We start from the raw sequence: 23,339 nt of genomic DNA on the forward strand, positions 1-23,339 counted from the left end.
GGGTATATAACGTGGCACGTTACATGCTTCGGATATTATATTAAACGGAATTGTTATTTAAGTAAATAATCTTTAAATATAATTTTAGATTTCACAAAGAACGGTTTCACGGTATTATTATTAATAGAAATATTTGAATATTCATCAAGTCTCCATTAGGCGATCCTAAAAAGCGCGCCATAGACAAAACAAGATGGTGCTCACAAATTGCATCTTAGAACGAGCGGGAATAGCATGGCGGGTTTTTGTCACGTCTTATTTCTCGTTTTAACATCTCGGCGGATGAGTTGCATCAGTTTTTACTAGCAGGAATTTATTTTGCAGCCTGCCAACGATGGATAACCTGATCTTTTGCCCACGGCCGCCATTTTGATTTTAATCTGTGCTACTCGAAATTATTGGTTGCTAGGAAAGTTTTAGTTATGTCGCGTATTAATAAAATAATAATAAGTATATCAAAGATTCCGTTTTAAATTATGGAAAAATAGTAAATTTTGTTTAATTTAATTTCGATAGGCTTAAGTAGAATATGATAGAATTAAACCCGTTGCACATCCGTGTCTATAGTAACGCTTCTTACATATATCTAATAATGACAAATAGTACTTTTTAATTATCAATTACTATATTTTCCAAGTATAATATGTACTAGGTAGGTATATGTATTAAATAAAAATACAGAGAGACATTTACAAGCATATTTGAATCGTCTTTTACATAACATACGTACATACATTTCTATTTATCAAGACAACTGTTGCTACATTAACAAATAACAGTTACGAAAAAAGTTTTTAACAAAATAAAACAAATAAAAATAAACAAATTGAAAATATTATTAAGTAGGTATCTGTTATAAATTTCATCAGCGTGGAATTCGCGTTTCTGAATTATATTTATATAAACAAACAAACACGGAAGCGAATAATTTTTTAGCAAACAAATGACGAACGATAACAAATCTTTAACGTGTGTTTTGAATTCTTTTAAACGTTAATTGCTATCAATCGATCATTGGTTCTTATTCAATCTTCAAGAATGTGATTATAATTGTTATATTATTTAAATTTAAAATAGCAACCATTCTACAAGTTACTAGTTTATTAAATTATTAAAGTAATAAAGTTAAGCTTTAATGTTCATCTTCGAAATACATTCTGTGAAATATTTATAACATTTGATATGATAAAGTCAAATATTCATAAATATTGCAACTATTGGACACTCTTAGCATACATTTATTGAAATTCATAATAGAGCACAATTTGAATTTTATGAAACGAATTTAAAAAATCGAATATAATAAATGTTGTTTCGAAAAAATAATTCGAATTTTAAATATTTATTTTTTTCATAAATAAAATATTACTTTATTGATAAAATTAATTAAAATCAATTCATAAATTTTCCAATTATGCATATTTTCATATTGTCCAAGATTATAATATTCAGAAATATTATTGAGAATTGATAATATAACGATTATTTTTTAAATAAAAATATATTTGATAAATAAAATTTCGAAAAACTTACGAAGTTTATAAGGAAATAATCATAAGAATTTCTCAAATTATCATATCAACCAAGTTGATAAATCATTTTGCATACAGAAAATGTTTAATAATTTTACTATCAGATAAATTTTTAACGTCAGACGACATGAGGTAGAGTCGATTATAATCATTTTTCCTTTACGAAATTGTTAGGCAATAATAATTATTTTTTAAGTTTTAAATAAAAGTTATTTTACGATGTTATTTTAATGCAATATTGACACGAAACCAATTTATTTCAAATTTAATATGTCAAAAGGAAATTATCATGAAACGTAATTTAATAATTTTTTTTTTATTAAACGTATGCAAATATTTCTTCAAAAACGATATTTTTATAACTGCTAATATAGAACAAATACCTTTTTTTGTGTCTACTAGTGTTATTTCTATAACGATTGAGTTTTCATTCAAGATTAATATGAAAAACATATATTTATTGAAGAAATCATTAAACGAATTCCATTGTTTAAATTAAGTTATTAAATATACATTTAAGACTATAAATATTTAATAACCCAAGGATCAATAAATCGTTACCCCTGACATTACTCAGGAAATATGGAATAATAACCGATATTACCACAGACAATAAAACACGTTGGAAACACAAAAAAAAATAACGAACGAAATGAGGTCATTCAATTTCGGGCCGAGCGAAAGTGTGTATTTTTTTTCTTTTTTACTCATTGCTTTCGTCTGGAGGCCGCGGTCATTGCGTACTTATTGTTGCTGGCAAGGCTGTGCATACAGAGAACTTTTCGTGTGCGACATATTTTATTGTTTACGATTTTTAAAAACAAGTTATACCTATTGTCATATTTTTTGCGCATGTAATATTATATAATTGTATATTTTTGACGTTATATTTATAACGTATGTAAATTTTTTGTTGAATGATAATATGTACCTACATAATTTAATTTTGTGTTATTTGTTTTTAACAATACCTATATTTTTCGATGTCATTTTAATTGTTTGTGAATTATAAACCACATTATAAGTATTTTTTCTAGTGTAACCGTTTATAATATACTTTACATTTAATACCAAGATATGGCGCGTTGTTTTGGTCATTTCTATTATAATAACAGCACTATCGGACAGATAGTAACATTTACTACATAACAAACCATATCTTCGTCTTTAAACTTTTAAATAAAGTAAAATCATATGCAATTTCATTTTAAATCAAGTTATATTACTTCTCATTGTCATAAAATGTATATAATGTTCCCGATGATGATATCGAGGCAACTCTGGCCAACAGATTACAGTCAGCACGAAAAAAACAGCGTCCTTAAAGATTTTAAACGTTGCAAAATTGTTTTCTTTTATTTCGTGCAAAATAACAAATCAACTAAGATAAGAATCGTCCGTGTGTGAATGGCCTAACAAGATGTTGTCTTTTCATAGCAATAAATTAACGTAAGAATAAAAAAAACAAGGAAAAAGATATTAATCGAAAAAATCGACGACGACGGACGTTCCTATGTAAGCAGCCTAACGGGATGTTGGTTAGCAGATGTTTTCGCATAAATTGAGTTATGACTCAACTCTTCACTCATTCTCTGTCCTTTTTCAACGAAAGCGAATTTAATTTTGATTTCGTTCCAAAACTCATAAATCATTTAAAAAAAATGAATTGTAATTATTGCTTACAAGGATAAGTGACTAAGCTTTAAGTTGTAATTATGTTACAAGTTATAAAAATGTAAATTAAAGAGAATTTCCAAAAATACTTATTTATTTTTAAACTGATCATTGCCCTTTCGGGGTGATATTTCTGTATACTTGTATAATACAGATAATTAATAAAAAAATATATGTACATATTTCATAAATATAATTAATTAAGCATTATCATTATTGAAATATATAATGAAATTTAATTTTATTTCAGTCAATAAAATCGTAACCGATTCCATTAAAAAAAAAAAAAAAAAACAACAATATTCGGAACATGAATTCAATTTAATCTTTTGATATAAATTCGAAATTCAAATTTCATAAATCATCGTTATTTTGTTTTAATAATATTGAATTAGTTTTTTAATAAAAGTACTTAAATGTGGTGTTTAAAATGTGTTTATCTTGGTCGAATTATAATTTTACTTCGAAATCGAATTAAATGATTCATACACATTTTGGACGTAGGTTTTTAAATATGTCATCATGATGTAATTCGACCGAGTTAACTTTCTTCCCTGAACATTAATAAATGCCATTATGATACCTAAGAAATTAATTTTGAACTGTCTCATAGTTCTACTACATTACTTATTCAATTCTGTACGTTATCTATACTGAACGAGGAGACGTTTCATATTAAAAACTACAAAACCAATATACATAACTATTATACCAGAAGTTGCAGCGCGTTTCGGAAAAGTTTTTTGTACATAACTTTAGTATATAAGTAGCCACACTTTGCATTTTTTAAGCGCTTGAAATTTGAGAGAATTGACTTAAAACCTTGTCGTTAATTTCCGCATATGATAAATCGTTTAACATATAAAATTTAATGCTTCAAATAATAAGATCTATTCAAATATTCAATAAGTAAATACTAAGATACGGTACGCGCAAACATAGTTACAAATGTCTCTGACAAAACAGGTGTACAGAAACCGCCCACGTAGCATTTGATTGCGCCAGACCTAGACTCAGACCGGAATAGAACTGTAATGGCGTAACATTGACCGTTCCTGATTCAGGTTTCTGTTGACCTTTCTATAATACAACTGATCTGTTTCATCTCGATTTACACATGCCCAGCAGTGGGACATAACGATAGGAACGCACTTTCAATCCGTAAAACTTAACTAAGACTTTAACCTTTTATCTATTACCTTCATAAGTCTATTTGGTTCAATCGTTTTTAACAAACAATAAAGTATCTCCTAATTTTCATATTCCATTAAAGCATTTAAATCTATAATTATTTATTTACATTTTATAATTTGATTAATTATTAAAAAACAAAAATATTCCATCAATTTCATAAATTAGTCTGTACTTAATGTTTAACGCTTTTGCCGTTACATAATTTTGAAAAAAGAATGTATTATTTATCTGTAGCAATATATTATTATCTTGAGCGGCTGTGTGTCTTAAACCGAAATAGGAACGTAGTAACATTGACCGCCTGCGTTCCCAATTCCGGTTTGACTCGACCTCTCACAACTTCACTTAATCTGTGGTCTATGAGATTGCTTATAAATCTATATTTCAAAATTAAACTTTTAAATTTAGAACACAATTTTCATTTATAATATTTAATACGGAAATAAATATGCTTATTACTTAAATTTAATTTAATAATTTTGATTTTAGAATATATTGGTGCCCGTTACATCGTCGGTCTGTAATTGGTGTATTCCTCTGCTCTTGGCACAGCAATAGTAATCATACAACGTATTGAATTGAATTAGATGTTTCTAATTCTTTGCAGTTTAATTTGACAGTTGACATTCAACGAATGTCAACGAAACTAATAATATATTTATAAAGTAATTATGTATTAAAAAATTTTTTGTTAGACGTTCTATTTATGATTTAGTTTTAAGTTAATTTCGAGGTTATTAGGAAATCAATATTTGTTTAATAAGCGTGAAAGTTTTTATTTTTATTTTTTATTTCTCGATAGTTACGATTCGCTTATTCGATCTGTGAGAAGCTAGATTACTACAAATACAAAATAATAATTATCATTGTATACATATTTGTTTTTTCAAATATCAGGAAAAAATATAATTTCAGAATATTAATGTTGTCAATACAATAAAATATGTAATAAAAGGACAATGACCTTAACGCCAATGTGTTTTGTCATTTGTCAACGTTCGAGATTGTTTTTAATCTTGGTGTTTATTGTAGCTCAAAATACATCGATTTTTTTTTTTTAATAATTGCATTTTTATTGTATATATCTAAAGTATATTTTGAAACGAAAATCATTGAGGTGTTTTTTGAATATTTCGTCAAATATTTTTACAAAAAAACTCTTGACATTTATTCAAGTTCGTCTTGACATTTGATGTTTATTGTCGATTATCAAGATTATTTATCGCATAAAAATTTAAACGTAGGTACGGTGAAACAATTCGCAGGGTCAAATGTTATTTATATGAATATTAAAATAAGATCACGCTGCCGAAATAATTTAATTGTATTTTCAAAAAAAATATTTATGAGATAAATATCTTTATATCATTTCAGTAATTGTTTTCACTCGCGTTTTATTGTTGGAGTCAAATAAAAACATATCACTAATTTGAAAAAAATACTAACTTAAAGTTTTTATTATTTTTATATAACCATAATGATATAGTAATAAAATATTCATTTTACTACATTTTCTAAGAGTTTATTGGATACGTCATAAATAAAAGTACGCGTTGCTTTCGAAAATGCGCTGGCGCAATATACTTTTACTTGCAATTATAATTATAAAAGTTTTATATAATAAAAATCTTGTTTAGCTATTGTTTTAAATTAAATATAAAACATTTTAAGTATTCATTGAAAAACAATAAGAACATGGTATCATATTAAAGTCTTTGTTTAAATAAATAGTTAACGCAAAGGCGAAGGATATTGAGACATATAAGTAAATACATTATCTGTACGTATTTCTAAACGCAAGATGGCCGCCCGATCGAGTGACTAGTTGTAACATTGACAGTTGTGTCAGCGTTCGCCTTGGCCGAGCGCGTGCGCAAGGACTCGCGCGCGCATTCGAGGGCGCGAACTTGAACTTTGAATTTCGAATGCCTTCAATTATTACTATATATTCATACGATTTATTTTATTTTAAATATTTGTACCTATTCAACTTGTAATCATTTAATTATATTAATTTAATTAAAAGTTTGATGTTAGAAACGTCATCTTTTTAAAATTTTTAAATACTTTGCTGGTATTGAATACAATAGAGCGTTAATATTAAGGTTATGTTAGCGTTTCTGTTATCAAATATATACGAAGCAAATGGCGTTGAACGTTTTGTTAAAACAATAATTTTGAGGTCAAAACTGCAAGTGCATTTATCAAATATCCTCAACGCTCGTGACCTGGTTTGAATTTTAAAAATACAACTCAAGGACGACATGTCGAATAATTTTATCAAATTCTATATACACATATATGTATTATATGTTTTGCATTACATTAAGTATATTGGAAATTTTGAAAAAATGTATATTGTTAGACGTTTTAATTTAAATATATGTATGTAAAGTGGATTTATAATTTTGTGTATATTGATATAATAAGTTTTTGTAGAAGTTTGTAATAAAAGAAGGAAAACGCTTTATAATTTTTGGGGCGCCAAAAAGTTCCGACGGCTGAGTTTTAGCCTACGACCCCGCGTAGCTTCGTAGCGTTATTAAGAAAGTTACTCTAAAACTTACTCTAACTACACATTTACGATTAATTATTCATAGAAAAATCATTGAAATTGATTTCGTGTACATTTGTAATGTTTTTAAGAAGTTTAATGTTATAAAATTAAAGCTATTACGAAGTTACGTTTCTTCAGTAAGCACCGACTTACGATCGTGTCAAAGTTGCCGCCGTTAATATAATAAGAAAAATTTGAATATTTAAATATGGAATAGAAATCTAGAATGGCATTTTCTATGCCGTCATTGGCCTTCGATCAAAATATAGGTTGCAATTTATTAACGCACACACGCGTACACACGCACACGGGGGTGACGCGTTGTCATAGAAAAAAGAGTGGGACAGATAAACGTTAACGAGTATAGGTGGGGCGCGATGGAGGGGGTCGAAAGAAAAACACAAAAAAATGTGCGTGAACCCCACGCACACGTACGCGCTCGATTACATTACGCACACCGTGACACCGAGTCAAGGAGAAGTAAAGATTAAGGGCGCTATCTAAACGCTGAAATGCAAAGTTTTCTTTGTCCGCGGAGGTTTAAATTCAACTGTACTCACATGCGCCAGAGGTGGCCTGTTCCTCCTCGGTCCAGTTTGACACTTCGGTGGTAATTTTTGAAAAAAAAATTGAAAAACAACGAAAAAGTTCCAAGCACGTATCGGCGTCACCTGGTCATCAACACTCGCTCAGCCGTACTTCGCGACACTGTCACTCAAAATATACAAGCACATCACGCTCGTCACTTACACAAAAATATTCTTTAGCCTAATAAAAAATATAGTTCGGGTCCTAAGTTTCCATTTGATATGTGTGCATCGCAGCGTAATTTTTTTTTTTCGATTATCGTTACGACGAAAAAATTCACTAAATCCCAAAAATATTTATTTTGTATCACGAGAATGCACTACGCGAATGATATGAATATATTTTTTTTAATTATTTTATAAAATATAGTCTGTTTAAAATATTATTTTTTTTAGTTTTTTCTCTTAATTTGGGTTCCTGTTTTTTTGGAGGTTTTTAGCGGTTGTCGCGTGTCGTGGTCCTGAATGGGAACGGAAATGCGACTCTCTACTGATTGTGCATAGGCGGCACTGCACCGACGGCGCACACTGTACTAGACCGCGTGCGTACTTAGCCATTACCTTGTATTTACTGCGACCGAGAATGCCCGGCGATGCGCTCTTGATACTTGCTGCACCCACAATCGCATTAAAAATATACATTTTTTCTTCGAGCTTTTTACTTCAATATACGTTTTTATTATTTTATTAATAATCAAAAATAATAAAATGAGCTTGGATGAAGGTAAAACGCATAACAGTAAAATAAAAAGTCAAAATTTTGATTCTAATTTTAGACATCGAAAACATGACTTAAACAACTTACAAAGTTTCTTAAGATGAATTTAAAAAAATATTCAATTTTCTGAGAATAGTTTTTAATTGTTCCAAAAAGTTTTTAATGAACATTTAAATACTTAATGTTAATGTGATATCAAATACATAAATAAAAGTACGTTACCCATTTCAAAGTTGCTCCGTCGCTCTACACGGCACACATGCGCAGAATGCACCGTCGTTCATGAAGTCTGCACGAGTGTGAGTGCCGCGCTTGTATTCGAACCTTGGGCATTTGAGTTATACTTACTTATCTTATCTTTCGTACAAACACCGAAGACTTTTGAATTCGGCCGTGTACATTTTATTTAAACTCGTAGCGAATCCGCGAAGCGAAATTTCGAAAAAATTCGAAACTTCAAAATAGAACGCCATCCTTTGCTCGCTAGTGTGCAAAGTAAATTCGAATAGATGTTTGTGTGCACTTTTTTATCGTTTTTTTCTCGGAGTGTGGGTGCGTTCGATTGTGTAGTCATTGTCGCGGGTGTGTGGGTTAGTGCATACGAATTTATGTATGTGTGCTCAGTTCTTGTAAGAAATGGTTCGGTGAAAAATTTTGTCGGAATCCGTATAGATGGCGCTGTAACTATGATGCAAATAGCACCATCAAAAATTATGTATCGATACGTTCACGGCGATACCGCTTCTATTTCTAATAGCATAGAGACTTGAATAGTGTGTAGATACTTTTAAAAAATTTCGAGTCTAGCATGACTATATTCATTTTCCAATCGCGGTGGGAAGCCATTTTATTTCGTGACGCGTTGAAGGTTATTAAAGATAATCGTTAGTTTGTTAATGGCACTTAATAATAATGATTGCAGCAGGATGTGATCCGAATAATTTATTTATTATTGTTCTATTTATTTCATCAGATACATCGATTTAATGAAACTTTTTCGAATATTTGAAATATTCTTAAGGAATTTGAAATATTTATTCATTTATTCGAACTTGACAATCAAACATTGTTGTATATTTTAGTTTTTATTATACATATGATATGAAATTTATAGCATTCGAGAAGTGCCTTAAAATTTGCAAACTATTAAAAATCGGTCAATTTCTTCAAAAAATAAGGTAATTTTGTCACGCGACTTTTATTGGTACTTATAATATTACAAAGATTTTTTAAGTTCTTTTCATTAATAACTTTTAAATACTTCGGAAGTGTAATCTATTCTTGAATAATTCAAATCAATGAGAAATCTTTTGGATAGAATTTTCTAGATATTAAAAAAAAGTATTATATATTAGGAGACAATAGAAATAGTTTACTAGACGTTGTAAGAAATACCTTGTTTTGATATTTCCGAATATTTAACAGTTTATTTAGACACGATTTGTATGTTTTCTGTTAATGAATTTTGAATCAAGATATCCCAGATAACACCTCAATCTTAACCGTTGATTGTGGGTTTGAACTCGGGTAAGCACCACTGAATCATATTTGAAGAAAACCATTGGTGTGGTGACCTACAAACCTTCTCCTTAAACGGAGCCTTGCAGTGGGATGAGTCCGATAGCTACAGGCCTCAGTTTTTTTTTACTTTAACAATTCGAAAGGGTTCAGACAAATAAAATTAGCTATAACGGTTTTAGTGAAACTTTTACAGTAGTCATATTATCTTCACATACAGTGGAGGAAAGTGACATATTTCACACTTAGACTCAATATTTATTTAACATAGTATATTAACTAGTTCAAACTATTTTTTGATCATGTGTGTTTTTAGATAGTTAAGTAGATATATTATACTATGTATTTTATAAAATGTATGGCATTTCTTTTACGATGCCTGTTAAAAAATAGTTTTATCAAAATCGGTTTAGCAATTTTCTATAGTACGTAAATTTCCTGATAATTATGATACTTGTTGGTAGGGTTTTGTGCAAGCCGTTATACTTAGTATTAGTATATTCCGGTCTGACGGGAGAGTGAGCCAGTGTAAGACACAAGGACATAACATCTCAGTTGGTTAGTCATTGGCGATGTAAGGAATGGTTAGTATTTCTTACAGCGCCATTGTGTATGGTGGTGACTTACCATTTGCTGAGATTGAGAGAGAGCTTGATCTATATCATAAAAAAATATCCTGTCTTTCCCCTACTATAATATGTATGGGTGTATTATGCACATAAACCTTCCTCTTGAATCCCTCTCTTATTATTGATGAAAACCGCATCAAAATCCGTTACGTAGTTTAAAAGATCGAAGCGAAATCAAAGTCGCTTCCCGTTTCTATACGGGAAGCGACTTTGTTTTATACTATGTAGAGATGTAGAGCTACCACCGGTTCGAAATGTAGATTCTACCGAAACTATCCGATAAGAAGCTCAGTAGTTTTCCACATTACAAACACAAGTAAACTTTTATATCATATATTGACGGGGGTGGCTACATTAAAACACTTTTTTTTTAATTAATTGAATATTAACTTTTTAAAACATGCTGTATATAATAGTGAGAGTAGAGTCTGCCATAGTCAAAGATACAATAGCTTAGGATGTCGTTTCGTATTAAATCTTCCTAGAAGAGCAACGACTGTGCCATGATGGCTCAGTGGAATTTGTGGATCGTTGGTTCAAATTTGGATTTTTTTATTATTTTACTAATGATTTTTGCATCGTGATCATGGAGATTATGAAGAATCCTGTATGTACGAGATATTGACATACTTGTCTCCACTGTACCAAAGTAGAGCAGTGGGTTGAATGAACTTTACTACTGACTATTATTTCAGCAGGATTTATTTGTTGAAACAATATATATATATGTTATATGTTTTAACACGTATAATATAATTAATGTATTATATTATCTAATGTAATGTAATTTTCATGAATCAAGTAGAAATCAGTAATGATAGTATACTGGGTTGAAGAGAGCCGCGATAGCGCAGTGGTGAAGCTTAACCGAACGCGGGTCAAAATCGGCTAAACTCCACTGAATTTGTCATGTGCCTAATTTGTCTTTATAATTCTTCTAGTATTCAGTGAATGTACAAATCTTGAGGAAACCTGCATAAACCAAACCGTATAGGAGAACTTTCACCCTCGCTATAGATATTCCTCGATCTTTGGGGGAGGCCTATGTCCAGCAGTGGACGTCCTTCGGCTGAGAGATATACCACCAAATATTAATTCATGGGAGATTTATATCCATATGATCCATATATAATCTATTATGTTAAGAATTACTATATTAAATACACTACAATAACTTGGTGGTAGGGCTTCGTGCAAGCCCGTTTGGGTAAGTATCTCCCAATCATCACATATTCTATCGCCAAACAGTAGTACCTACTCAGTATTGTTGTGTTCCGGTTTGAAGGGTGAGCCAGTGTAACTACAGTCACAGGGGACATAACATCTTAGTTCCCAAGGTTGATGGTGCATTGGTGATGTGAGGAATGTTTATTTTTCTTACAGCGCCATTATCTATGGGCGATGGTAACCACTTGCCATTAGGTGGCCCATTTGCCCATCTGCCTATACTATAAAATATCTTATAATCTCTTGCTCGATGAAGGAAAGCATCATAAGAAAACCTACATGAGTCGCAAGAATGTTTAGTACATATATAACCCAATAATCTAGATCGCATTGTTAGGCTTTGGAGCTCCTTTAACAGGAGAGGAGGCCTTCGCCCAGGAGTGTGACCCTAAACATCGCAGGTTGATTTATGAGAGTTAGTTAATGTAAAAAATCTTTAATCACCATATAATCTTACCATTAACACTTACTTATTGATTGTCAATAAAAAAATCTACCACTGGTTGCGAAATAAACACCAACCATGAGAAAATCCAGCGAAAAAAACTCAGCGGATTGTATTAACAGTTAAGTTTTTCATATTTCTATGTGTGATACATGTTAGGTATATGTGTGTGTATGTGTGAATGATCGTTTCATAACCAAGACGTTGATCATCTAATTCATTTTATAATATCCTTTAAAACAAACGATACTGAACGATTTTACAATTGAATAACTTCATTGAGTTTACGTTACATTTCTGCCCAACACGGCCCATTTAGTGACAAGCGTGTCACTAAATGTCAAATTGGACCTTTTAATAAAAAAAAATCGTCATATTTAGGGTGCCATCACGAATAGAACGGTCCAGCGGTTTAAACGGGTACGTCTGGCGCTGACGGGCCTTCGATTCCCGTTTCGAAATGACAGGCACACAAAAATATCTGTACTAATATAAACAAACAAAGAGTTTGTTTATTCGTTACATCCTAACCGAATCCTAATAGATGCGAGTTAAGTCGCGATCGACGGTATTATTATAAATCAGTCAAGGCTAAGTTATAAAGGGTATCAGAGTTTATTGACTTATTTAAGTTGGGTAAGTTATTCCTTACAATTCGGTACATAAGAAGCCGGCCGACTTGAATGGTTTCCTCGAGTCGGTGACCAGTTTTAAACTTTACGAACTCCCTACAAAAATCATTCTTAAACCTTATCTTTTATTATATAAATATTAATTATTCATTCTGTTTGTAATCTTAGAATTATTTCTATACTAATATTGTACATTTGAAAGTAACTGTCTGTCCGTTGCTCTTAAACGACAAAATCGATTTTGATGAAATTTAGTGTGAAGCAATTTTGGTTTTGGGGAGAAGACTCCATACACCTGTTGAAGAGATCAAAGACAATCTTGGCTTCGAGCAGTACTTCTGTGTAAGCATCTTGGGTACAATGCTGGAATAAAATCAAATTATTTGAACCGATAATAACTAAAGTGCTATTTTACTAATAATATCAGATAAAGGTTTATTATAACTTCAAAGAAAATACTTTAAGAGATGAATCGTAATAGAAATGACTTTAAAAAACAAACATACGAGAAGAAACAGCCGTCAGCTCAAACACACCCTGTATATTTAAGTTAGTTTAATAAAAGCACAATCAATGCGTTCAATAAAGCACGTGTATTATCCAATCAAAATGAAGCAAATAAAAAAAAACAACGATTCGGCAATTTTGAGACTGAAACCGTGTGGGCTTTACGCTGTTTACACGGAGTACACTCACTTGCAGAAAAAAGGCCTAGCGATAAATTTTATTATATTATATTTTATGGAAGATTGTATATTAAATGATACTATTCTTCGCAGGCGCTCTTGCCTGCGTTATAAATAAAAAAATAGTCTTAGTTCTTGGGGTTCAAGTTAGTTTCAAACCAAATTTCATCCAATTCAGTTCAGTGGTAAAATCGAAACAGACAGATAGACACAGTTAACTTTAAATTAATAATATGAGTAAATATTAATTATTGTATAAATTATCGTGATAACAAGAACCGATCAAGAGCTATGTCAAATAAAATAACGCTGTGTCATGACGTCACGGCAGCACATTCGGGGGTCGTGTCATAGTCAAATTTGAAGTGGTCAAAATATATAACCCAATATTCAGTACCGCTACTTATGTTTATTTTTAATAAAACCTTCTCCGTAGCGCGCTGCATCTTCTAGTAAAAGTTTTATGTATATCGGTTTAGTAGTATTTTAGTTCGGCATTACAGCACGTTGCCACTTTTATTCGTATCGATATATATAAAAAACAAACTTGGAACCATTTAAAATGTATATTTCCAATAAATTATATTTTAAAATAATAAAAAAATGCAGGTTTTCAAATTAAATTTTCGATCAGGGCTAACATTTTTACCTACTATAATTGAAATGGTGGAAAAGATAAACTACTGAGTTTCTTGTCGGTTCCTCTCGGTAGAAACTACTTTATGAACCGGTGGTAGCTTTACATTTGATTCTTGAATAGAGAATATTTTATTATTCATTGAAATTGAACTGTTTGTTTGTTTTGTTTGGATGTTACAGTGATACTGCTATCTTTCCGAAAAATATATTTATACGATTGAATCATTTATATTTTGCTTTTAATTATGACTATATTATTTTTAATAGTATAAAACATACTACTAAGTATATAACAACTATGACTACACTAAATATTGGTAAAGGAATAGTTAGTCTAGTTTATACTTAAACTAAATACAGCATGTAATCCCATTTTATTAATACAATTCTAAATACAATAATAAAGAACAGTAAAGCTAAGGAAAAAAACTAACAGTCAATCCTCGAGCCGATCGTGAAATGTTGAAACTTCAAAACTGACGTACGTGTTTTTTTTTCTTTCTTTTCTATGGCATAGCTTCTGCGGTTTTAGTCCATAAACATTTCGCCTATTGTTTTTTAATTGGAGTTAAGACTGATGTTAAATGATGAACACCACATAAATATTGGCGATGTGAGGAATATTAATCATTCTTTACATTGGCCACCATTGGTAACTTAGAGGATATGCCCTTACTACACTAACTCACTTGTCCTTCAAATCGAAACACAATAATACCAAGCATTGCAGTGGCTATAGAAAATATGATGACTGGGTGGTACCTATCTAGATGGACTTGCACAAACCCCAATTGTAAAGTGAGCATAGTCCGGTAAACGCACAGCTTAAACTAAAGACAAAGGATATTATGAGTTTTGTCTACATAGAACTCATTTTCAAAACCACGCAATCCACCCGTTCGAATTATTGTTTTTTTTTAAATAAAAGTAGAATATTCATATTATTTCTCTTAGACAAACTTTCTACTTAAAGATCTTTGTTCAAGATACACGTGTCGTAACTGGATCGTCTGTTCCGAATTCGTATAAATTTTTGAATTTTTAATGTCGTCATATCTGTTCATCATATCATATCTGTTCCAAATTCAAAAATATTTTTGAATTTTTAATAACCTCATCTGTTCCAAATTCAAACACATTTTTTTTTAAATTTTAATTTAAATAAAATAATCAAATGTTCAGTTATATTGACCGGTGTTGTATTATTTTAAAATCGCTACTACCTCGTGCGTTTTTTAACGGTTTACTGTAATTCACGGAGTATCGGCCGTGGGAATATTTTTCAGCCTTTTTCAGCTTAAGTGAGTTTAAAACTATACACTGTGCTATTGTGCAACACTTATCGATATGTTTCCGTGTTATTTTTGCCTTTATTGTTATTGAAGCTGTGATAAATCAATTTATGAAAAAACATATTACTTAGTTAAAATTACTTATTATTTTATTATAATTATTTAATTAATAATAAATACTTACAAAACTAGATAGCAATCTGACTGTCGTATCAATTAAAGGTTTCCCAAAAATATGAATCTTTTCTCGTAAGCAGAAAAAACGTTAAGTTCAAATTTGGAATTTAAAAAAAATAAGTAATGCTTTCTATATTTAAAATTTCTAAAGATTTATCGTCAAATTGTGCACATAACTTGTGCTCACATAATCAAGGCTCAAAGCAGCGTTAAGAACTTAAATGGGCAAGCAAAAACTAGAGCAAATTTCTTTTATAGAGAAGTCGCCATGACACTTTTTTTGTCGCCGACCTAAGATGGCGCGTCACGTCTAAAACAAAAGAAGTATCGACCCCACCCACACACATACACAAAAACTAAAAATATTATTAAAAAAAAAAAACAAAATTTTCGAATTTCAAATAAATACGAAACCAGTTAACGTTAACTAGAAAACAGTGTTTGCAAAATCAACAACGGCATAAAGCGAAAATAAAAATTCGGTATTCGCGATCCCGGGATACGGGACACGTAGCTACGTAATCCCGTAAAGCGGGCATGCAAAGTCGTATAACAGTGGCACAGTTACCGGGAAATGCATCAGGCGACCACTTGTTGCTAGCACCAACTCTCGCTTCCACGACGCTGCTAAACTTCGGATATTCACCCCGACTTGCTCCAATTATCCGCACTCGCTACCGACTAGCGATCCCGGGACCGAAATTTAAATCCCGGAATATATTTCGTTACGATATAATACAATTAAAAACTATTCCTTAACTATTTTTACCTACTTAACGCTATTTTGAAGCACGTTTCACTACGCGAAGCCTAATTAAGCCGACTTCCTATACGGAACTTTTAACAGGAACTGCGATAAATATTACAATAGTTCACTTTTAATAAAACTTTTTTTTTTTTAATACGAACAAAACAATAGTATTTACAAAATATAATATCGATCTCGACACCTATCTCACCAATCAACTCTCACAGCACTTCACCACCGTCTTAAAACTCGCAGAGACACTTAGACCGCACTTACAAGAAATGTTACGTTAATAGATATCGGACATTTACAACCGGGATCCCGGGATCGTATCGTTATTGCGGGATTGTTTTTATCGTAACGCGCTTATTTGATTATTAATGTGGTCGAAATATTTTAGAATTTAGATTGTGATTGCGGAGCGTAGAAGTTGCATTAGTGCACGCCGGGCTGGTTGCAACAGGTTGTTTAACGGAGGAACTACAGGACGCATGCGCACTGCGGACGACCGATGCACCGCGCCACAGTGGCAGCTAAACATCCAACTTTATATTTTCTTGTACTCGATAGATCTCGTTACAGAATTTTCGTCTCGTTTTAGACGAAAACAATGCTGCTCGTGATACTTATTCAAAAATATTTAAATGTCATGATAATGTTATTAACCTTAAAAAAATCGTTTAGATATTGTGGTATGTAAATCTTTCATTAAAAAAAAAGTATAGATTTGTCTGTTTTTGATACTTATATCACCTTTTTTTTTTGTTTAAATATTTACGCAATAGAATGAAATATTTTATATCGTCATTAAATTTTGTCAAAAATACTAATCCATAATGGTTTTAATAGAGTTACATTAGAATTAAATGCATTTTAAATATGTAAAAAAACATTTTTAAAATAAATAAATATCAACGTCGCGTATATAAAGCGCGGCCATTGCGGCACGTCCCCTGCATTCGCTCCTAACTCTATAGCCGCATGTAGAATTAGGTGGAATCCTTTATCTCTGAATACCCATACGCTTAGATACCGTCTTACCACCCTGGGGTGGTGCGTCCCACACCATAAGTATACCACTCAGACGGTACCTCGACGAATCTTATTAGTTTTGAACTCTGAATATTATAAATTTAATAAATATTTATAAGTTTTTATTTTAATTACGATAATATTGTATTGGATGTAATAAAAAATAGTTATCGAGAAAGTTATATATTAGAAGAAAAAACAAGAGAATTCCCACTGCTGGGCTTAGGCTTGAGTAGATGGTTCGGAGCTTATGCCACGCTTCTATAATTTTTATTCAAAGCAAGCAAGTTTTCTTACGAAGTTTTTGATACCTTTGAGTTAAGTGGTTAAAAAAAAAGACTTATCGCAGTGGGAGTGCAGGTTAATCCCTGGATTTATTTTTATAATTTATGTTTTAAATTTTAATAGTAAACTCACGTAAATACATCCGACATGACCCAGTGGACTCAAAGCCATTACCAAAGGATCGCGGGATTAAATCTGATCAAACCAATAAATTGTCACATGATTTCATATTTTATAATCAATCTCGTTACGCATGTGTCAGATGACGTCATCCACCATGTGTTTAAATCAACACGTATTTTTTCATTTTTTTTCGCACGAGCAAATAGTGGTTGGTACCAAGGCCTTACGAAATATGGACATAATAACTAACAGACAGGACCACTGATATATATAATAACACTATCGACCCGCCCCGGCTTCACACGGGTGCAATGCTGATACTAAATATACTACAGAATGTCTAACAACGTTCGCAGTTTTTCAGTCACTAGACAATACAAACCACGATGTCCCTGCGTTTTAAATCTGTAATATCTTCGAAAATATTCATTTAAATTACATGCTGTAAAGAGCCATATTGATCTATATTAAATGCACAATGTGTTTAAGGTACTTAATTGGATAAGCATTAATGCTGTATTGCTTAAAAGCACTTCGACAATTAGCCATTATTTCTTGTAAAAGGTAAATGATAAAAAATGCTTATTGAGGGTTATCCCTAAGAGATAGACATATACTATCGCGGACTTTTATGAAGACCTTTTTAAGGTGTACAATACTGTAGTACATTATTTCGATCTATCTCGTAGGGTTCAGCCAGCATTTGCAATGTAAGCGCAAAAATATGTGTTTATTAACGACATCACTTCAGAAACCTCTAAAATTATCATTGTTTCTCTACTATATTGTGCATGTATTATACATATAAACCTTCCTCTTGAATTAATATATCTATTAAAAAAAACGCATCGAAATTGTGTAATTTTAGAGATCTAAGCATACACAGGGACAGACAGCGGTAAGCGACTTTGTTTTATATTATGTAATGGTATGATTATGTCCTTCTGAATCTGAGCGATTTCGGTAACGCGATGTTAGCCACTTGCCAACGTGTCTGTAAGTACATTGTATACTAGTGTACTTACAGAGTCCTAAGCGCACGTCCCTTAGGTTTTGAAAGGGTAATAGTACGGCAGATATCAGTCGCAGGTTTGATGTGCTCTGCGAAACACTGGAAAGTAGTAACTTACCCTCAGGCTACTGGGAATATCTTAAAAGATTATTTTTATATAAATCGTCTGTACTTGTATGTAACGATTTTAGACAAATTTCGATAAATTTTTGCTAAATCCATTCCAATCCAATTGATAAATCCATATTTAATTTAAAGCAGACACTCAACTATTTGGTGAAAACCGTATCAAAATCTGTGGAGCAGCTTAGAAGAAGTTAGCGGAGATACTGACAGATGGAGTCTGGAAGCTATTTGAGATTAAACTATTTATAGAACACTAGTTGCCGAACATACAAAAGTTAAGTATAAAATGTACCTTTCTTGGAGTTCAAGCTTGCTTTGTACGAAATTTCATCAAATTAGATTCAGCAGTTTGGCAGTGAAAGACCAACAGACAGACAAGTATAATATTAGTATAGATATTTATTCATTCGTTATAATTTAAATCGCCTGACAAGCCGAAGAGATAAAGGTACTGAACTGTTTTGTCAACAAACACATTTATAAATTGTATTTTATGTAATATATTTTAAGCGCCCAATGCCGGATTCAACCTTAGCACACACACACACACACAGTAAAAAATGTCGTCCAGTTATCAAGATTTAACATAAAGTGTATAATGTTCCCATATATAATATTTAAATGAATATAATCACTCATTCATAGTAATAAATGTATTAAATATATATTTTTGGAACAAAATTATTATAAGAATATCATCACGTAAGCAAAAAGCCTTTTGTCCCCTCCAGGTAACCTCCCTTCCTTTCTCTTTCCCTTTGTCTCTTATAAAATATATATAAACTCTTTGTGTTAATTTAATTTCTTTGTGTCTGTTATTTAAGATTGGATATTATTTATCGACGCGAAAAAGAAATCTTTTTGTCCCCTGTTTTTGGCGCCCCTAAATTTTCAGCCCAACACTAGCCCCAAATAATAATAATATAATAAATATTGGACAACATCACATACATTACTCTGATCCCAATGTAAGTAGCTAAAGCACTTGTGTTATGGAAAATCAGAAATAACGACGGAACCACAAACACCTAGACCCAAGACAACATAGAAAACTAATGAACTTTTTCTATATTGACTCGGCCGGGATTTGAACCCGGGACCTCGGAGTGGCGTACTCATGAAAACCGGTGTACACACTACTCGACCACGGAGGTCGTAAATGCCCCCCAAATGATTAACCCAGCACTATATAGGTATTTAAATTAATAATAATGTAATCACTTTAATTTTGATAAAACTTAAAGAGATTTAAGCCATAGCGTTATTTGACGATATTTCATTGCCCATATAAAGGTAGAAGTACTGCCGAACTTCAAAATGGCCTTAAACGAATTAACCGTCGCTCTTTCGCGCATCCGTATTAGATTACAGTGGGCTACCCTGCCGTATATGTACTTATATGTACGTATGTATGTACATAGCCGGCTAATATACACATTATATTAAGCTAAATCAAATCAAAATATACTTTATTCAAGTAGACTTTTACAAGGACTTTTGAATCGTCATTTAACAAACTATATTAAGTGAAGCTACCACCTGTTCGGAATGGAGATTCTAACGAGAAGAACCGGCAAGAAACTCAGTAGTTACTCTTTTTCAACATCTAAAAATACAGTCATGTTAGTTAAATACAATTACATATGTATGTTATATATCCTGCCTGGAAGTCAACAACTATTAACTCCACGCTTTTTTATCATCTATAGAATCTTGTATCGAGTAATATGTCTCTGTATCAATGTATTTTTTATATGTTAAGAATTTCATCTTATATGCATAAGATTTCAAAATCCTTTAAAAGGTTTTAAGGAACATATCAATACTTGTAGTTTTATTAACGAAGCAATCAAAAAGTATCCAAGATTACGTTTTAATGTGATTAATATTAAAATTAAATAGCTGATTTTTTTTTTGTTTATTAAAATGAATAAACGACATTAAAATCTGTTTAGTAATTTACTAATTTTAACATCATTTTAAGTAATTGAACCGCGATGGCCCAGCGGTTGAATCAGTCGAATTCAAATTGAAGCTGTGGGTTCAAATCCGGGAAAACAACTGAATTTTTGGTGGCTTGTTTTGTGTTAATACTGAATTTCCTTGCATGTGAGATTTAATTCTTCCATCGAACTCTAAAAGCATTCTTAAGAAGAGGGTATCTTTGTCAAGAGGGATGTTCAGTTGTTACTGCTTACTAATCTCGAGTAATGAAACCGATTATTTGGACGAATATCTTATTTTTCTGTTCGCTGTTCAGGGCGTGGGCGTAAAATAATCTCCTCGTTACAGCGACCGTCTGGCGCGCTGGCCAGCGAACTTTGTAATGAAGGCACTACTGACGTGAGAAATTACCGTATACTCGGCTGAGGTCGTTATTTTTTTGCAAAATAAACAAAACACAAATAAAAAATTTGATAATCTTGTAATTTCTTAATAGGCTGTCAGAAATCACATGTAGATAGTTTTCCTCGCGATGTTTTCCTTTATCGAGAACGATTTGAATTTTAAACTCAAATTAACGTTAGCTCGAGGTTGAACCCGCAAACTCCAGTTAATATTCTGGACAGTACAGCCTATATGGAAATCTTACCGCTGATGCCCTTGAAATTGTTTTGCTCCTGGCCATATAGGTCTTATTTAGATATTGCTTTGATTTTTTAAACATAAGTATTGCACAATGAAGTCATTAAATGTTACGCAATGTCTTATCGACTAATTAATATTAAAGATCAATGATGTTATCACAGATTAAAAATTGTTAGAAATAAAAATGTACGGTTGTATTTTTTATGTGTGTTACGTCAGAACTCCGTCATTTATAAATCGATTTGGAAAATTATTGATTTGTTTGCGGCAGTATACTTTCTGTTTGGTCCCGTTTCAATTTGAAAAAAAAAATACCACCCACAAGGGTGAAACAAACGGGATGAAACCTTTCATGAGTTCAAATATCAATTGGTGGTAGGGCTTTGTGCAAGCCCATCTGGGTAGGTACCACCCACTCACCAGATATTCTACCGCCAAATAACAGTACACTGTATTGTTGTGTTCCGGTTAGAAGGGTGAGTGAGCCAGTGTAATCACAGGCATAAGGGACATAACATCTTAGTTCCCAAGGTTGGTGGCGCATAGGTGATGTAAGGAATGGTTAATAATTCTTACAGCGCCTTTGTCTATGGGCGGTGGTGACCACTTACCATCAGGTGGCCCAAATGCTCGTCCGCCAACCAATGCCAAAAAAAATTTATTAATTTTTATAAGTAAGATTTTTTGTAAGTGCAAAGTTTATTTCAAAAGACCTATTATTATAAATAGGTACTCGTATTATAAAATGATCTCGACAGCATCGAATACCGAAACGTAACAGTGGTCAGCGAACCCGGTCTGACGCGGGTACTACCTCGTGAGAAATTTTTAGCATTTAAAAAAAGTCCTTAATTTTCCAACAGCCATTCCAAAACAGCTTAACGTTTTGCAATCTGATGATTCAATACATAAGATACTTAAAAATGTTTAATATTGATTTCATAAACTCGTAATTATTGCCATCATGATACATCAGGACACTTGATTAAAAACTATCAAATCAAAATAGACTTTATTCTAGTAAGCTTTTACAAGCACTTTTGAATCGTCATTCAACAAACTATTTAAAGTAAAGCTACCACCGGTTCGGATTGTAGATTCTATCGAACCGGCAAGAAACTCTTGACAAAAAAATTGACAAATTCTCACTATACGAAAGATTTTTCGCAAATATTATAAATCACTTGTTCAACAGTGAATACTTCTTGTTCTATAAATAAATTTATTTGACAAACAATTAATTCAACTATTATATTGATTAAGTTAGAACATATATTATATTATATGCTCTAACGTATCATGATGTATGATCACCACTGCCCATAGAAACTGGCTCCGTAAAAGAACCATTCCTTACAATGCGTCACCAACCATGTGAACTGAGTTGTTGTCTCTTATGCCTCTGTTTACAGCCAGACATCAAACCGGAACACAACAATACTTATAGATACGTTTCTAAGAGTCAGCTGATGGTCTTCTGTAATGAGATGAATGTTACCTGAGTAGTTTCCTTAAAGTTGGGGAATCTACAAATAATTGTATTGATCCACGAATTCTAAATGGTTCAGCTGGGTTACTAAACTACCTGTAAGTATTGGATTCGAACCCGCTTAGCATATTATCAATCAGAAAAAATAATTCATTGAAAGGCAAATGTACAGGCAAGTGGCCTTCCTACTTATCCTTCCAACTATCAGTACAAAATAAATAGGCTTCTATTTAAGCTAGACGGTTAGTGGTGATGTTGTATGTGTGTATGTGTGTGTGCGACTCGGTGTACAAAACAAAATCAATCTCACGTGAAGTTTGAACTCTCCAAAATGTTTAGTAGCAACTTTGCGTAATAACCCTTTCCTTCATAATATGACTTCTATGGCCGCGACCGAGGACGAGCGGCAGCGGTTTAAGAACACAAGC

General features: G+C 31.9%; 1 protein-coding gene across 4 annotated transcripts in view; it reads right to left on the reverse strand.

The window, feature by feature from the left end:
* The window catches only part of LOC125073240 (mushroom body large-type Kenyon cell-specific protein 1), a 195,330-nt gene that overhangs the window by 96,374 nt on the left and 75,617 nt on the right, over window positions 1-23,339 (reverse strand). Inside the window, exon 1 of one of the 4 annotated variants that reach the window (XM_047684001.1) lies at window positions 7,518-8,095. The exons of the other annotated variants lie outside the window; for them this stretch is intronic. The gene's annotated coding sequence lies outside the window, so the exon portion shown is untranslated. Of the gene's footprint in view, window positions 1-7,517; window positions 8,096-23,339 lie in introns of those variants that run through there. 4 annotated transcript variants of the gene reach the window in all.

The sequence above is a fragment of the Vanessa atalanta genome, chromosome 23, assembly GCF_905147765.1.
Source record: "Vanessa atalanta chromosome 23, ilVanAtal1.2, whole genome shotgun sequence".
NCBI classification, from domain to species: Eukaryota; Metazoa; Arthropoda; class Insecta; order Lepidoptera; family Nymphalidae; genus Vanessa; species Vanessa atalanta.